Source organism: Carettochelys insculpta, chromosome 1 (assembly GCF_033958435.1).
Source record: "Carettochelys insculpta isolate YL-2023 chromosome 1, ASM3395843v1, whole genome shotgun sequence".
Classification (NCBI taxonomy): Eukaryota; Metazoa; Chordata; order Testudines; family Carettochelyidae; genus Carettochelys; species Carettochelys insculpta.
Window position 1 is genome coordinate 337,195,282 of NC_134137.1, and position 14,671 is coordinate 337,209,952.

Genomic DNA, 14,671 nt, shown 5'->3' on the forward strand with positions numbered 1-14,671 from the left:
CTGGCAAGAGTTCAGGATATCACAATAAATTCTTTCATATCCAGCAGCCCTGGGACCAGAAGGTTGCCAGATATTCAAATATTCTGGATACTAAAGAGGTATACCTAGCAAAGCATAACACTAAAGAAAAAACAAGATTAGTTATTAAGAAACACACAAAAATGTATGCAGAGTTCTTTATTTACCAGCAACATCAGTATTGTACACAGTAAACTTATGCTGTATTTATTGTATTTATTTGTATTTACTTTTCACTCTACTGTGCTTATGGAAAATGTAACTAACATTCACTTATGTTTAAAATGCTGATTATTTGAGAGTTCTGGATGATAGAATGCTGGATATGAAAGCATTTACTTTGGAAGACCTTTTTAGACCCCTTTTATCGTAACAGGTGAAATGCAAGAAAAACAGGCAGAATTCTTTCAGTTTTACTGACACATGAACATCCTGCTTGGCCAGACTAGGAGGAACATTTAGCATATTATTATATTGGAGCTTCTTTGATTCTATCACACTCATTCCTTCCTGGACTGGGAACTCCTGATCATGGTTTGAAAAGTGCAGGCAACAAGCTCTTTGCAAAACTGCATAGCGGGGGGAAAAAAGAAAAGAAAATGCCATTTACCTAGACAGCCTTTCCCCTATGTATTAAAAGCTGGAATCTGAGGGGCTCCACATCACAGAGCATTCAGCAGTCTGAAGAAGGTTGGACTTTTGGAACCTAAGCAGAATAACAATAACAAATGTAAACAAATAATGGATTGAAATACGTTTTCACTTAGACGCAAGAGTCACGTCAGCACACACTGGGAGGCGTGTGGCGTTTCTATGATGAGTACTCACTGCAAACAGCAGAGAGAGAAGAAATCATTGAGACAAGCTGTAAAAGCACTGAGGCTTGCTGCCGAACACATTTCTGATCTCGATGGGGTCATGAAACGAAAGGAGAAACTAGCACAGTCAGGGAATGATAGGGAGAGAATGTGTTTTGTCTTTCTCCCCATCCCCTCCCAGCCAGCAAGAGCTGGAGTGCTGATTACCCAAGGGTTGAAGTTGGAGCTTTGTTTTAAATGAAGTAAGTCCTAAAGAAAGGAATGTGAAGAAGCCGGTAGTTGGACCTGTATTTTGCCTTCCTTGGAAAATTTGACTTGCATGGGATTGAAAACATATTTGGTCCCTTTTCTTACTTTGATTTTTCTTTCCTAAAATAATACTTTCCTGACATGAATAATAAAGAAAGATACGGCTAGGTGCAAGGGAGCCATAAAACTGTGGCAAGAGAGGGATTTGGTACAAAGGATGACTTACCAAGGTTGAACTAAAACATGATGAAAGCTTCTGGGTTCATTTACCTGGCTCTATGGAGCACAAACAGAAGTCTGGATGTTTAGATTGATGCTATCTAATATCAAAATGTATAATTTACTGCTATATTTTGCTAGGATCATTTCTGAATTGCACATAAACCAAACACTCTATTTAGATACCTTTGAACACTGGGGTGTTTGAAATTCAGCATGAGTTCCAAATTTTGTGACTCAGACAAACTTGTTTTTAAAGTATTACAGTTTTATAATGAGGAAAGAGGACAGAATGTTACCTTCAGCTCTCTGGCTACAATTAGTTTTATTACATGGAAAAAATATAAAAGTTCTTTTCCCAAGCCTACATTTAATTCTTACTGATAAATCTACACCCATCCATTTCTCCAGATTTATGTTTTCTTTCTCATCTGCAACTGTAATTTATGTTTTCTATGTCAACTGTAACTCATCTACCTCAACCTGTCAAAGCTCAAATGTAGGACACAAGAAAAACAGGAAGCAAGGTAAATCGAAGTGATATGTGTGGGTTTTTTTTTTTTCAGCTAAATCCTTCTTTTAACCCGCCACCCCGGTCTATTTTAAAACTTGGCATTCCTGATGCAAATAATTCTGAACAGAAAAAGTGCGACTGCCAGATTTGTGTGGGATGATGTTAAATTTAAGACCCTAAATTATGAAGAGAGGGGTGTCTTGTAAAAAGGGACAATTTATGGGTCTGAGAAGGCAACATTTGTGAACAGAATGTCTGCAGACAGGAGAGAAAAAGACTGTCGTTAATTATGTGTGACTATGACCTAAGAAACAGATTCAGGAAGCTGACATATCAATGGTGGCAAAGTGGGATAATGAGAGCAGATATGTGTTTATTCTGGGCTTTGTTTTTTAAAATGTGATTGTAATTGTTGTTGTCCTAGCTGTTATTGTATTCTCCTCTGAAGAAAGTATCTGAAGGCTCCCAAATATTAGTAACCAATATCTTTGCTCCCATCAACTATTTAATCTGTATTCCTATTTAACCATTGTATTTTCCACTACCTTCTGACACAAACTGCGAAAGCATCTTTTCTTATTTGGGATTCAGACTGTGGGACGTGGGGGCAAGGTTATTTGGAGACTTTTTGTTCTTTTCCCTTAGGTGTAATAAGAGAATAATGAAGAGGTAAATCCATGTAAGAGCACACAGCCTTCTGTTGAGAAGAGGAAGAGTCAGAACTGCATGAGATTCCTTGCCAAGTTAACTGATTATCCACTTAAGTATGTGGGAGGAAAACTGGAGCCTTTCCCTTTGGATGTCAATTACTTCCAAAGAAGCCGTGTCTGAAGAGAATGGAGCACTTTGGTGAATGCCAGAGTGTGAAAAAGGACCAATCCACTCTTGTGGAGGGGGTCTGTGGGAAGAAGGCAGTGAAACAAAGGTCTCCAACTGCCCCCGAGATCCCAAACCCTTCCCAGGTCAAAATAAGCATGTGTGGGCTGAAAACTTAAGGCAGAGCTCCTTTCTATGGCTCTGGAGAGGGACTCCTCATCAAGTGAATACTACAACTGGCCCCAAATACAATGTAGGCTCTATGGGCACGTGCCTATCGCTCTGACTCTTGCAGTCACAAAACAGTATAAAAAACTGCTTTCATTTCAAAACAAAATATTTCTAGCTCTCCTGGTTTTGAAGTAAAGCTTCTAGATATGATCTAAGTGTAATGATGCAGTATCTGCCTAAGCATATAAGCAACCCAAACTGACTGAGAAGTCTGAACTGCCTGCTTAACCCAGTGGTGTTATGGTAACTGTGCAATCTATAGCTCTGTGAGTCCTTATGACACCCCCCGCCCAACAGGACAAGGACAAAGGATTTGCTTCACCACTCCATCACAACTTTCTTGAGTTGAGACAGCAAAGGCCCCCACAAACAGCACAGACACTCAATTTTCATCCATCACCAGAAGATAATCTACTACTGCAATCAACACAGTGTATATCCAATAACCAATCAGTATACACATTGACCAGGGTCAAGGAGAATTGAGACCACAAGATAATATGGGAGTTCTCAACACAGGTGTTTCAATTTTCTGAGCCATGATTAGAAAAAGGGACACAAAGGGGTAGATGTCATATATGGGTGGGCTCAGACTGCAGCCCAAGCTCTGGGACCCTCCCACTATTTGGGTCCCAGAGCGTGGGCTGAAACCCAAACCCAAGTGGTACACCACAATTAAATAGCTCATGAACCTGAACCTTATGAGCCCAAGCCATCTGTAGGTTTTTAATAGCATGATAGATACATTCTAAAAGTCTCATAATATTAACATGGGTGACAAATTGGGTGTTTTATAATCACGTCACCAACACCTAACTTCATCCAGCAAGCTCCAAGTTCACTTTATTCTGATTACAACTATTGAAGCTGATGGTACAAAAGGATTACGGTTTGTCCCTACTGATTCTGGGCTTAGTTGACTCAAACATTTTCTCTGTCATGATTGTTACTTCTGCTGCCAAGTTATGTAGCTGTGTGCATACCATGGCCTCTTGCACTTTAATCAACAAGTACAATTTTCTGGCAGGACCAGTTGGGATAAGCTCTCCTAGACAGCCTTTACCTGAACTCTCTATTAGCAGTATTCAAAAAAGATTTGCCTGACACAAAACCCTCCAACCAGCAGCATGACTTTTCATTCTGAGCTATGAGTGCCTTTCATAGGTCAAATAATTTACTTCAGTCTGACAAATACCAAGGACTCTACCTCACGTGTTAACAGGTCCTAGTCAGCTCTCTGAGGGAGGTGACTCATGTGGCTGCCTTGTATGCAGGACCTTCTTGAGCTTCCCCTTTCACACTACTCGTAGTAAGGCCATAACTTTCTCTAGCTTATTGTCAATCACTGACACCATCTGCTTAAAATCGGCCCCATTGATCTTCACTGGTTTCATTTGTCCATTCAAAGTCCTAGCATCTACATTCTCAACTTTCCTGAGGCAATGACAGGCAGGCAAGCCCTAGTAGATGCTATTGACTGAGGGCTCAGCTCCATAAACAGCAGCACAGAATATGGGTGGCAGTACCATACCCTCCTTACAATACAATACAGTACAATACCCTCCTTACTTCTATGCTACTGCTGGCAGTGGTTCTACCTTCAGAGCAGGGCTCTTTGCCAGCAGCCACTGCTTGTTAGCTGCCCAACTCTGAAGTCAGCACCACCACCAGTACCAGTACCGCATTTCTCTTTACAATAACTTGGTGACCCCCTCGTACAACTTCTTTTTGAGTCAGTACCTCTACAATTACAACACTGAGAAATTTCAGATTTAAATTACTGAAAGCATGATATTTATGATTTTTAAAATCCTATCACCGTGAAATTGACCAAAATGGACTGTAAATTTGGTAGGGCCCTAACTAAAAGGTTGGTGCATAACTGGTTGGAACACCATTCCCAGAGAGTTATTATCAGTGGTTCATAGTCAAGCTGGAAGGGCATATAACTGTGGTCCTGCAGGGATCAGTTCTGGATCTGTTCAATACCTCATCAATGGTTTAGAAAATGGCACAGAGAATTCATTTATAAAGTTTTCAGATGATACCAAGCTGGGAAGGGATTACAACTGCTTTAGAAGATTGAATTAAAATTCAAAATGATCTGGACAAACTGGAGAAATGCTCCGAAGTATATAGGATGCAATTCAGTAGGGGCAAATCCAAAGTACTCCTTTTAGGAAGGATCAATCAGTTGTGCCCATTCAAAATGGCAAATAACTGTGGAGGTAGAAATATTGCAGAGATCTGGAAGCCACGGTGGATCACAAGCTAAATATGAGTCAACAGTGTAATGTTAAAAAGAAAAAAAAAAAAAGCAAATATTACTTTGATGCACAGGGCGTCCTCGTTATAGGTCCAGCTTATATTCCTAAATAATGCAACCTCTCGCAAAATGACTTATTAAGGAGAATTCATAGCCATAAGGAATAATGTAATCAGCTTGAGGTATGTTCCCAACACATACAATTTGCACACTTGTGGTACATATAACATACCTGTAATTCACAAAAACACAATAAATAGAAACAGATTATACAAATGCAGTAATGTACGGTATATTAAGGTAAAGTGTGTGCACTTGCAATGCATCCACTTCAAAACTTAGACAGTAAAGACGATGCAAAGGATTGTGGTGTTATGGCACAGCACACTACAGCAGGGATGTGCAACATGGCGGGGTGCGACCCTTGGGGGTTGTGTGAAATTTGGGGGGGGGGCACAGCAAACACCTGCTTCTTGCAGTCGCAGTGTCACTAAAGTGGAAAAAGCCAGCTCTGCAGGAGGAGTGCAGGCAAGACACGTGCCCCGGCTGTTCTCCGTCGCAGCCTGTCCTCCGAGTCCTCCTCCCGCAAGCTAGGAGGACACCGTGCACTGTCACCTCCCTTCAACCTCCCTCTGCCTTCAGCTGCCTTTGCTGGGCAGAGAGACTGCCTCCTCTGCTTCCCCCTCTACTGTCTGGCTGTACTCTGGTACAGCACAGTACCTATAAACATTGCACCTCTCATAGCCAGCACACTCAGGACTTGACCTGAGCTTGATAACAGAATTTTCTGAATGAGGGGAAGCCATCTTCCCTCAGTGCCCCCAGATAGCTCCTGACTGATCGCAGGTCCTGGCACCCAGGTCCCAGTTTCCTAGCAGCCATCATCCATCACCTACTCCCCACTGCTCACACATTCAGGCAGCCTGCAGCTGTTCACAGCCACTGGCCCAGCTTCCCACCACCCTGGCTCCCCAGGGCTCCCTGAAGCTCTCCTCAGCTTCCTGCCAGCTCCCTGCAGCTACTTGCTGACTCCCCAGCCCCAGCTTCCCACAGCTCCCCGTCAATCCCCTTTGACTTCAGGGACTGCTTCCTGGGACCCTGCACTACAGCACATGCTGTCCTGCCAGCACAAAACTCAGCTACATTCCTAGCTTTTGGTCCCTTGTCTCCCAAGTGATGTAAGTGCAGATCAGTGCAACTTACAATGAATTTATTTTCATAAACTAATTAACAATGTACACATGAAATGACTTATAGTGAGGCAACCTATAATGAGGACCCCCTGAACTGGCAGAAGTATAAGCAAGGCACAGGAAGAAATTCTTCAGCTCTACTCTGCACTGATATGGCCTCAGCTGAAATACTGTTTTGAATTCAAGGTGACACATTTCAGAAAAGATGTGGACAAAATGAAGAAAATCCACAGGAAAAAAAAAAGAGCAAAAATTATTAAACGTCTATGAAACCTGGCTCATGAGCAAAGACTGAAAAAATGGATTTGTTAAGACTGGCAAAGACTGAGATGGAACACGCTAACAGTTCTAGTACATAAAAGGTTGTTATGAGGAGGAAGAAGAATTGTTCTCTTTAATCTCCAAGAACAGGACAAAAAGCAATGCTTTAAACTGCAGCAAGGGTAGTTGAGGTTGGATATTATGAAAAACTTCTTGTCAGGGTGCTAAAGTACTGGAGTGAATTGCTAAGGGAGGGGGTGGCATCTCCACTACCGGAGTTTCTAAGAACCTATAATACTTAACACAATACTTAGTCCTACCATAAGCCCAGGGAACTAGACTAGATAACCTCCTAAGGTCTCTTCCAGTTCTGTGATTCTGTGACCTATCTGCCAGGAACCTCTGTTCCATGTTTCAAATGAGTTGGCTGCATCATGGTTAGACACTAGAGTTAATAAACCCTGTCAGTTTTGTATGAAATGTAGGTGAGGATAATAAGTGGAAGTATAAATGAAAGAAGCTTAACACTCACCATTTGATATTTCCAAGTGTGATAACTAGCAATCTTCTTCCATGCTGGAGTAAGCAAATTTTCCTCAGAGAAAAAGGTGAGATAGTTTGGCCTCTCTGTAACCCAGGACAGCTTACTTGAAGGCAAAACTGGAAGCTTTCTAGCTTGCAACTTTATCAAAACTCATAATGAATCATCTCCTCCAGACTTCTGTGTCTGACTTTGATGTGAATAGCATGCTTCACTCCACTTCTCTAACTCTTCCAGCCAAAAACTTCACCACTTCACTTTGTCAGCCTGTGAACACAGTGAGCAGAAAGCAACTTCCTTTTCTCTTTTTCAGCTTGTTAACCCTTTATGAACCTTTCAGTGCAGGGGTGGACAACTAGTTAGGACTAAGAGTGATGGAGAGAGTGCAAAGAGACAGATAGATAAAAATAAATATATAATACTTGGCTCAACGCCCTCCCTCTCCCCCACAGTCAGGCACCCACAGCCCCATCATCATCATCAATAACTGTGGGCTCAGCGCCCGTTGGTGTCTGATGCCTCTCTCACTATTTCCTTCCATCTTTCCCTATCCAGTGCAGAGTGGCTTAGTTTCTGCAGACTAGGTCTGCACCAATCTACTACATCATCTATCCATTCTCTGTGGGGTCTGCCTTCCCTATCTGAACCATCCATTATGCCGAATACCAGGGTCTTGATTTTTCGTTCGTTGTTCACTCTGCAAATATGTCCAAATAGTTGTAGGTTCCATTTACAACCTTCTGCAGCAGGTTCTCTTTCGGCTGTATCTTCCGATATAATCCCTCATTGGTGACCTTCTGCATCTGGCCTGCTCTCAGAATCTTTCTATAACAACTCCTTTTGAACGCCAATTGTTCTTCTTTTCAACTCTTTCGTTCCACAGCTTCATGCTCTAAACCAATCTCCCTCCCCTCCTCCAGATCCAGTCCCCTTCAGCCTCCGACCCCTGCCCTAACTCAGTGCCTGCCCCCAGAGCCCGGCACCCCCAATCCCCTGCTCAAACTCAATGCTGGTGAGCCATTGCTGCTGCTGCCACACTCATCTCCCACCAAGTGCTGGGGCGCCTGTGCAGAGCGGCAGACGACACTCCCAGTGCATGGCTCGGAGCAGGAGCTGCATGTAATTGTTCAAAGAGCCACGTGCAGCTTGAGAGCTGAGAGTTGGCCACCTCTTTCCATCTTTGAGAGATGGGTCACAAGCACACCACTCAAAAGCACCTTTAAATGCTTGTAAATTATTTCTCTTCAAGTGACTAACAGGGGCTTCTTACCTGGTTTGCCAAATGTGCAACAGCAAAAGGGTTTCCCAGACCTGAGTCAAATGCTTTGTTAATGTCCCTGTAATTAAGGATATTTTTACCTCATCATCATTTGAGAAAAATGACTGTGTTTGTATCACTTTTGGGGGCATAAGCAACTAGGACTAATTTATTATACTTCATTAAAGTATTGAATAAATATCATATGGCGGTTACAATGTTAACCTAATTAACCAGTTCAAAGAATTAGCAATAGTATGAATTAAAATTAACAAAAAATTGAGACCCCCAATTGAGCAAAGTCTTACACTAGCACAGTCAATAATCAAATCAGAAAACTAATACAAATATTAAATTATTGAATAGTTTACTTAATGTTATTACTATACATCTCACTTAGCCGTTTATGCTTCTCCTGGTAGAAAGAATGGATTAAGGCTGGAATCCTACATATGTAGGACCACTTTTAGTGATTGGTGGTAAGATTTGCTTGGAACCTTGGTTAATTGATGTCCAATCGTATTGTATAGTATTAGCATATATGCATGTGCTACACTATTAGCCACACACATGCCAAAATCTAAGACAAGTCTTTCCTCACAGGCATCTGTGCCTGAGTCTGCTGTTGAAGAAAGCCAGCGAGTCGAAGTAACTCAGGAAAAGAATTTGCTTTTCTTCTTGCTGGGTCTGCAGAGCTTTAGAGCCAGTAAAGGTCTGTATTTTGAAGAACCACACAATGTCTTTGGATGAGGAACCACCACATTAGTGGACAATGTCCTCCAGCCAAGTGGCTGGTCTGTAGTATGTTTGTTTCCACTTTCTTTAGGACCAGCTCAAATGACTTGTCTTGATGTTGTTGTGATGAGCTCAGGAAGAGCACACTTTGCTTCCCTCCTCATCATCTCTTTTAATGTTGAAATTCAAGCTGGTGACATCCAGAGAACCTGCCTGGAGATTTAGGTGTGGAGGGGGCGGGGAGAGGGGAATGGCATAAGAATTCCTGACGAAACATCTCTTGGAGAAGTGTTGAGAATAGGACTGCCAAAGCTGGCTGACCTTTCCACACGGGAAGGGTGTTCTTCCCTGTTCTCTTCTGGGTCAGGGGCAACACATGAGGGGGTATGAGAAGCCACATGATCCCTCGTGTACTGTGGGTTTGAGGGGCAAGGGGCCACAGCCTCTGGGCAGCCTGGGGAAGTAGTGGGGATCTGGTACCTACAGCAGAGATCAGGCCATCCCACACTCACAGAGCAGGGGTTGGGGAAGTAAAACAATGTGACTCCCCTCCCCAAGCTCCCGGACACATCCCTTGGGGGAGGGTCAGGACTGCCCACCTACACCCACCAACAGGAAGCAGAGTGACACGGTCACCAGCTGGGAGAGTGCAGGTGGCTATGGTTGTATTGCTCTACTTCTCTGGCGCCCACTGCTGCCAGTGAGTGTAGCAAAGCCAACCCCCACTGCTGATGCGAGGTCCCTGCTAGTGCCCTGGGGAACTGGGGGAAGAAGAAGAGCAGGGAGAGGCAGGGTTGTGCTGGTCTGATGCAGGGAGGAATCACGTGGTCATCATATGGTTGAGACTTCCCCTGTGTTTTTTTGCACCAATTACCCCAATCTGGGCCTGTGTTACATCAGCTGCACAGTCAGGAGTGTGACCATATTACCTTATACTGAATACAGGATACCTGGAAAATTACTTGTGTACAATCATCTGGCAATTCCCTACCAGTCCCTTGTAGCCAACCCTGATATCCACCTGCCTAGTTTTAACCTGCCTTATCACCAGTGGTCCCTGCTGAACAGATTCCAGACCGGGCAAAGGCCCTGTGCAGTCAACCAATATTGCTGAAGCCTTTGGGATAGCCCTTTAGGTAGCTGCAGCACAAGACAGATGATGGTACATATTGTCGATGAATGCCCACTGACTAGGATCAGCAGTGGTCTAGAAGAACTGCATCAAACCGCACAAAAGACAGTTACCTGTTCTGTAACTGGTGTTCTTCGAGATGTGTTGCTCTTGTCCATTCCAAATTGGATGTGTGCTGGTGCATGCCCAGCTGCTGGAAGCTTTTTGCTCTAGCCAGTAGCCCTAGGGTCGGTGAGGTCCGTAGAGTGGCCCACATAAGCACTGCCCGCCTCACCCCCCTGCTCAGTTCCTTCTCACCGTGCTGTCGGTTGTTGGAGCTCTCTCAACTTCTTGTGTACCGCTGGCAGCCTTTACTTGTAAATTAGTTGATAGTCAGTGTAAACAGTTGTAAATAATTTAGATAGTTGTCTTTTACTTGTAAATAGGTCTACTTAACGGTTGGTGAGCCAAGGTGGGACTCTAACCCCCGTCAGCGCTTCGGCGCCAGTAGATGCTCGGGTCCCAAGGTTTCAAAACCTGCTCAAAATGTGGCAAATGAATGCCCAAGAGTGACCTGCATAAGACTTGTCTGAACTGCCTCAGTAAGGCTCACCTCTGGGAAAGCTGTTTTATATGCAAGGCCTTCAAGCCTAGAACGTTGAAAGACAGGGCTCAATGACTGAAGGTGTTGCTGATGGAGGCAGCCTTGCATCCAGACATTTCCCTGGCAGCTCAGAGTGGTGTATCATTGGTGCAGAGCGCTCCGGCACCATCAGAGAGCTCCCGACCCCGAGAGCAGGACTCAGCGCCTAGTGCTCCTCGGCACCATAGGAGCCAATCCCCGGTGCCTCGCAAGAAAAAGAGGCGAGACCGGGGTCGATCCCATGAGAGTGGAAAAAGGGAAAATAGAAAGTATAAAACATATTTGAAATGACTTTCTCATTTAAAATGAGGATGCAGATCCTCAGTTTATACCACCAACTTCTCCTTACTCACATAAACTTGGATTAACATTAGGGCTCACCTACATTGTGGGAAATATATACACTACCCAGGGATGATTTTTAAAACCTGCTGATGTGGTATGCATTAACTGGTCCATGTAGACCCTGTGGATGCACTGAAAAGCAAGAGTTTCACATCCAAAGACAAGTATCAGAGAGGCAGCTGCGTTAGTCTGTATCTTCGAGAACAACAAGAAGTCCTGTGGCACCTTATAGACTAACAGATATTTTGAAGCATAAGCTTTTGTGGGCAAAGACCTGCTTCATCAGATGCAGATGCACATCCAAAGATAATCAGGCGAAACCAAATTACTGTCTTTTTAATTCTGAATGTGAGTGTCCACACAGGGGCTCAATACAGTTTAAGTAATTCACCTTAAATGCACAACTTTAATTAATTTGCATTAATTTTCTTGAGTGTCCCCATGCTGAAAAGCCATAAATTAGCTCAGCTTGTTGGAACAGTCAGAAGGGGAAATATGCAGAGGGATTTAATGAACTACTAACTACTGTGCTAAGATGGATCTAGGTCATGGTTTCCCAAACTGGGGGGTGTGCCCCTCTGGGGGGGCATGAAGAAATTCCAGGGGGGGCATGAGCCAACCCAGCCCCCCTCATCATTCCTCGCAACTGAAGAAAGATCCAGCCTTCGCTTTCTGCTCTCAGCCCCTGCCATTTTACACGGGTCACCTGGTGCAGCCGCTATAAAAAGTAGGCAGCCAACAAAGACCCACGTGGAGCTAGCTGCCTTCTGCAGAGGAGAATGAGGGTGGGTTGGGAGGTGGAGGAGGAGACTGGGGTTAGATGGGGGCTGGGGGTGTCTGGCTTTGTAGGAGGGCAAGGGAGGGGCTTGGGTGGGCAGCTGTCAGCGCTTGCAGGGCTTGGGCGGCTGGCCAGCTTGTGAGACTCGAGGGGGTCAGGCTGCTGGCCCCATCAGAGCAGGGCTTCAGTGGTTTGGGCTGGTGGATGGGTGGCTGGCCCCAGCAGCATGGGTCTTGGGTGGCTGGCTCCAGCAGCATAGGGCTCAGGTGGCTTGGGATGGTGGGTGGGTGGCTGGCCCTGGCAGTGTGGGGCTTGGGTGGGTGGCTCAGGCAGCTGGCCTGCAGCGAGGGTGGGTGGCTGGTGGGCAGGTGGGCTGGTCCTGGCAGTGCAGTGCTTGGGCGGCCGGCGGGCAGGTGGACAGCTGGCCTCGGTAGCTGACGGGCGAGTGGGTGGCTGGCCCTGGTGGCGTTGGAATCGGGTGGGCAGCTCTGGCAGCGCAGGTCTGGCGGCTGGAAGAACACATGGAGCATCCACACACGAAAGGTGCTCTTCTGAATTTCTTCTGGAAGAGCACGGCACTTTTTCCAGAGTCCTTACTCTGCTCCCAACCTAGAGTGACATCTTCCAGAAGACAGCATGTGTAGATGCTCCACAACCCCTTCTTCTGAAAGCCCAAGCATGGAGATGCCTCTGCCAGCACCACCGGTACTCTATGGTCTCTGCCTCTGGCTGTCCTTAAAGCTACAAGAACACAGAAACCCTGTGGCAGGAAGCTGAAAGTGTGGAGGCAGCAGGCACATGCACCTCTGCCATATATGGTCATCAAGCACCCCTGTAGCAACCAGAGGCACCAAGGCCAGCAGCCAGCCAGCCCGCGACAACCAGGGCACCCCCAGGGAGCTGTCGGAGGGCAACCAGGAACCCACCTGAGGCACAAAGCACAGGGTCCCCTCATGGACAAAGCCAGAGCTCTGGCTGGAGGACAAGGTCCTGCGGGACACAACAGGACACCGCCAGAATGCCTATACATTCACCTGGCTGGCCACGGAACTGGCTGCCTGTGGCCACCCTGTCTAGACCCCAGAGCAAGTCTGGTGCAAAGTAAAAGAACTCCAGCTGGCGTATGTTAGGGCCCAGGACAGTGCCAGGTGGTCAGGGCAGGAGTGGGCGGGAGCTTCTTGTAGGTGAGGACAGCTCCCCACCCCACAACACGCTGGACACCACAGTCCTGGAAACCCCTGCTGCACTAGAAGAGGAGGCAGGGGTGCGCGAGGACAAGCCTGGACCTGACAGCCAGGCCAGTGTGCTGGACCCAGAGTCTAAGGTCCTGTCCAGGGACAAATTGTCTGAGAAGTCCCTGGTCATCAAGGTACCCTCAAGCCTCCTCCAGCCAGGCCACCTCAAACAGAGTGTCCCCTGACTCTTCAAGGGACCTTCCAGTAAGTTTGCTGTGTGTTGCATACCCCAGGGCAGGGGTGTGGGGGTAAGATGGGGCCAGGCTCAGGCAGAAGGGTGACGGTCTGATCCCAGATGGCCCATTCCGGAGAACACCCTGGTAAGCAGGCACACCAGCAGTGACACTCAGCACCTGACCATGGATGGTGCCACGAGCTGCACAGATGTGCAGGGGGACCCAGGGAGGCCAGGCTGTGCCAAACTCAAGCACCATCCTAGTGGGGACTCCCCTGGGCCTGGACACTTCCCCTCTCACCCACCAGCCCATTCCCTGTGGGAGGGCACAATGGCCAGCACTGTCCCCAGGGCGTGGCGGGGGCCATATGTGGCATGGGCCATGGTGCAGGGAAACCATGCCAAGGCCATGGGGGCATGCCAGTCCCTTGAGTCACAGGCAGGGCAGCTGCCCGTGGGCAGTATGGGGTCTAGGACCAGGAGAGGGGACTGACTCCCCTTCCTCTCCCCACCCCCATCTCTTTTAGCTGCAGCATCCGAGGGCTGGAAGAGCCCTGGCTCACCCTGGGGCCAGCCAGCTTCATCCAGGCTCATGGGCCAGGGAGTCCCAGAGCGAGGGCTGGACCTGCCTCACCATCTGCACCCCAGCAGGTCCATGCCCAGAGGGTCTGGCTCTGTGGCTGGGATGAGGAGCCTGCCGCCTACACAGCCACCCTCCAGCACCAGCACACCCTGGCAGAGCAGTGGCAGGTGCTGGAGGAGGCTGAGCTGGCCTGGCAGCGGGGGACATGGGATGCCCAGCCTCCTGCCCCTTCAGCTGCCACCCACCTCCCAGGCGACCTATCGCCTGCTGTCCTTTGGGGCCTCGTGACCTGGCTCCCGGCCAGAGTGGGCCCTGCCAAGGCAGCCCCCTCCCCCCAAAGGCCAGGCCCTTGCTGAGGTTGAGCCCATGCTTCCACCCCACTAGATGTACCTTCCTGTGATCTCCGCACCCCTCCATGCCCCAACGAGGACCCCGCACCCAGGGTGGGAGGGGCTCCTGCAGCTCCTGGGGCTCACAGCCCTCCACCTCTTCCCTGGAATAATCTCAACCCTTGGCCATGTCCCTGGCCTCCCACATCCAAGTTGAGATGCTCCCCTAATGTTTATAGTTACCCCCCTCCCATATGTAGACAGTTAAATTCACAGCTTTTAGTTTTCCAAAGATGTTGTTTATTGTTACTGTAGTTTATTTTATTGTTTAAGTAAATTCTATTTTCTGCAAC

The 14,671-nt window shown here is 46.9% G+C and overlaps 1 protein-coding gene across 3 annotated transcripts in view; it reads right to left on the minus strand.

The window, feature by feature from the left end:
• The window catches only part of LOC142023812 (V-type proton ATPase subunit S1-like), a 107,741-nt gene that overhangs the window by 90,877 nt on the left and 2,193 nt on the right, over positions 1-14,671 (minus strand). Inside the window, exons 2-3 of one of the 3 annotated variants that reach the window (XM_075015147.1) lie at positions 7,118-7,393; positions 629-724 (exon numbers count right to left, since the gene is read on the minus strand). The exons of 1 other annotated variant lie outside the window; for it this stretch is intronic. The gene's annotated coding sequence lies outside the window, so the exon portion shown is untranslated. The remainder of the gene's footprint in view (positions 1-628; positions 725-7,117; positions 7,394-14,671) is intronic. One more of the 3 variants, XM_075015138.1, reaches the window with a different exon arrangement.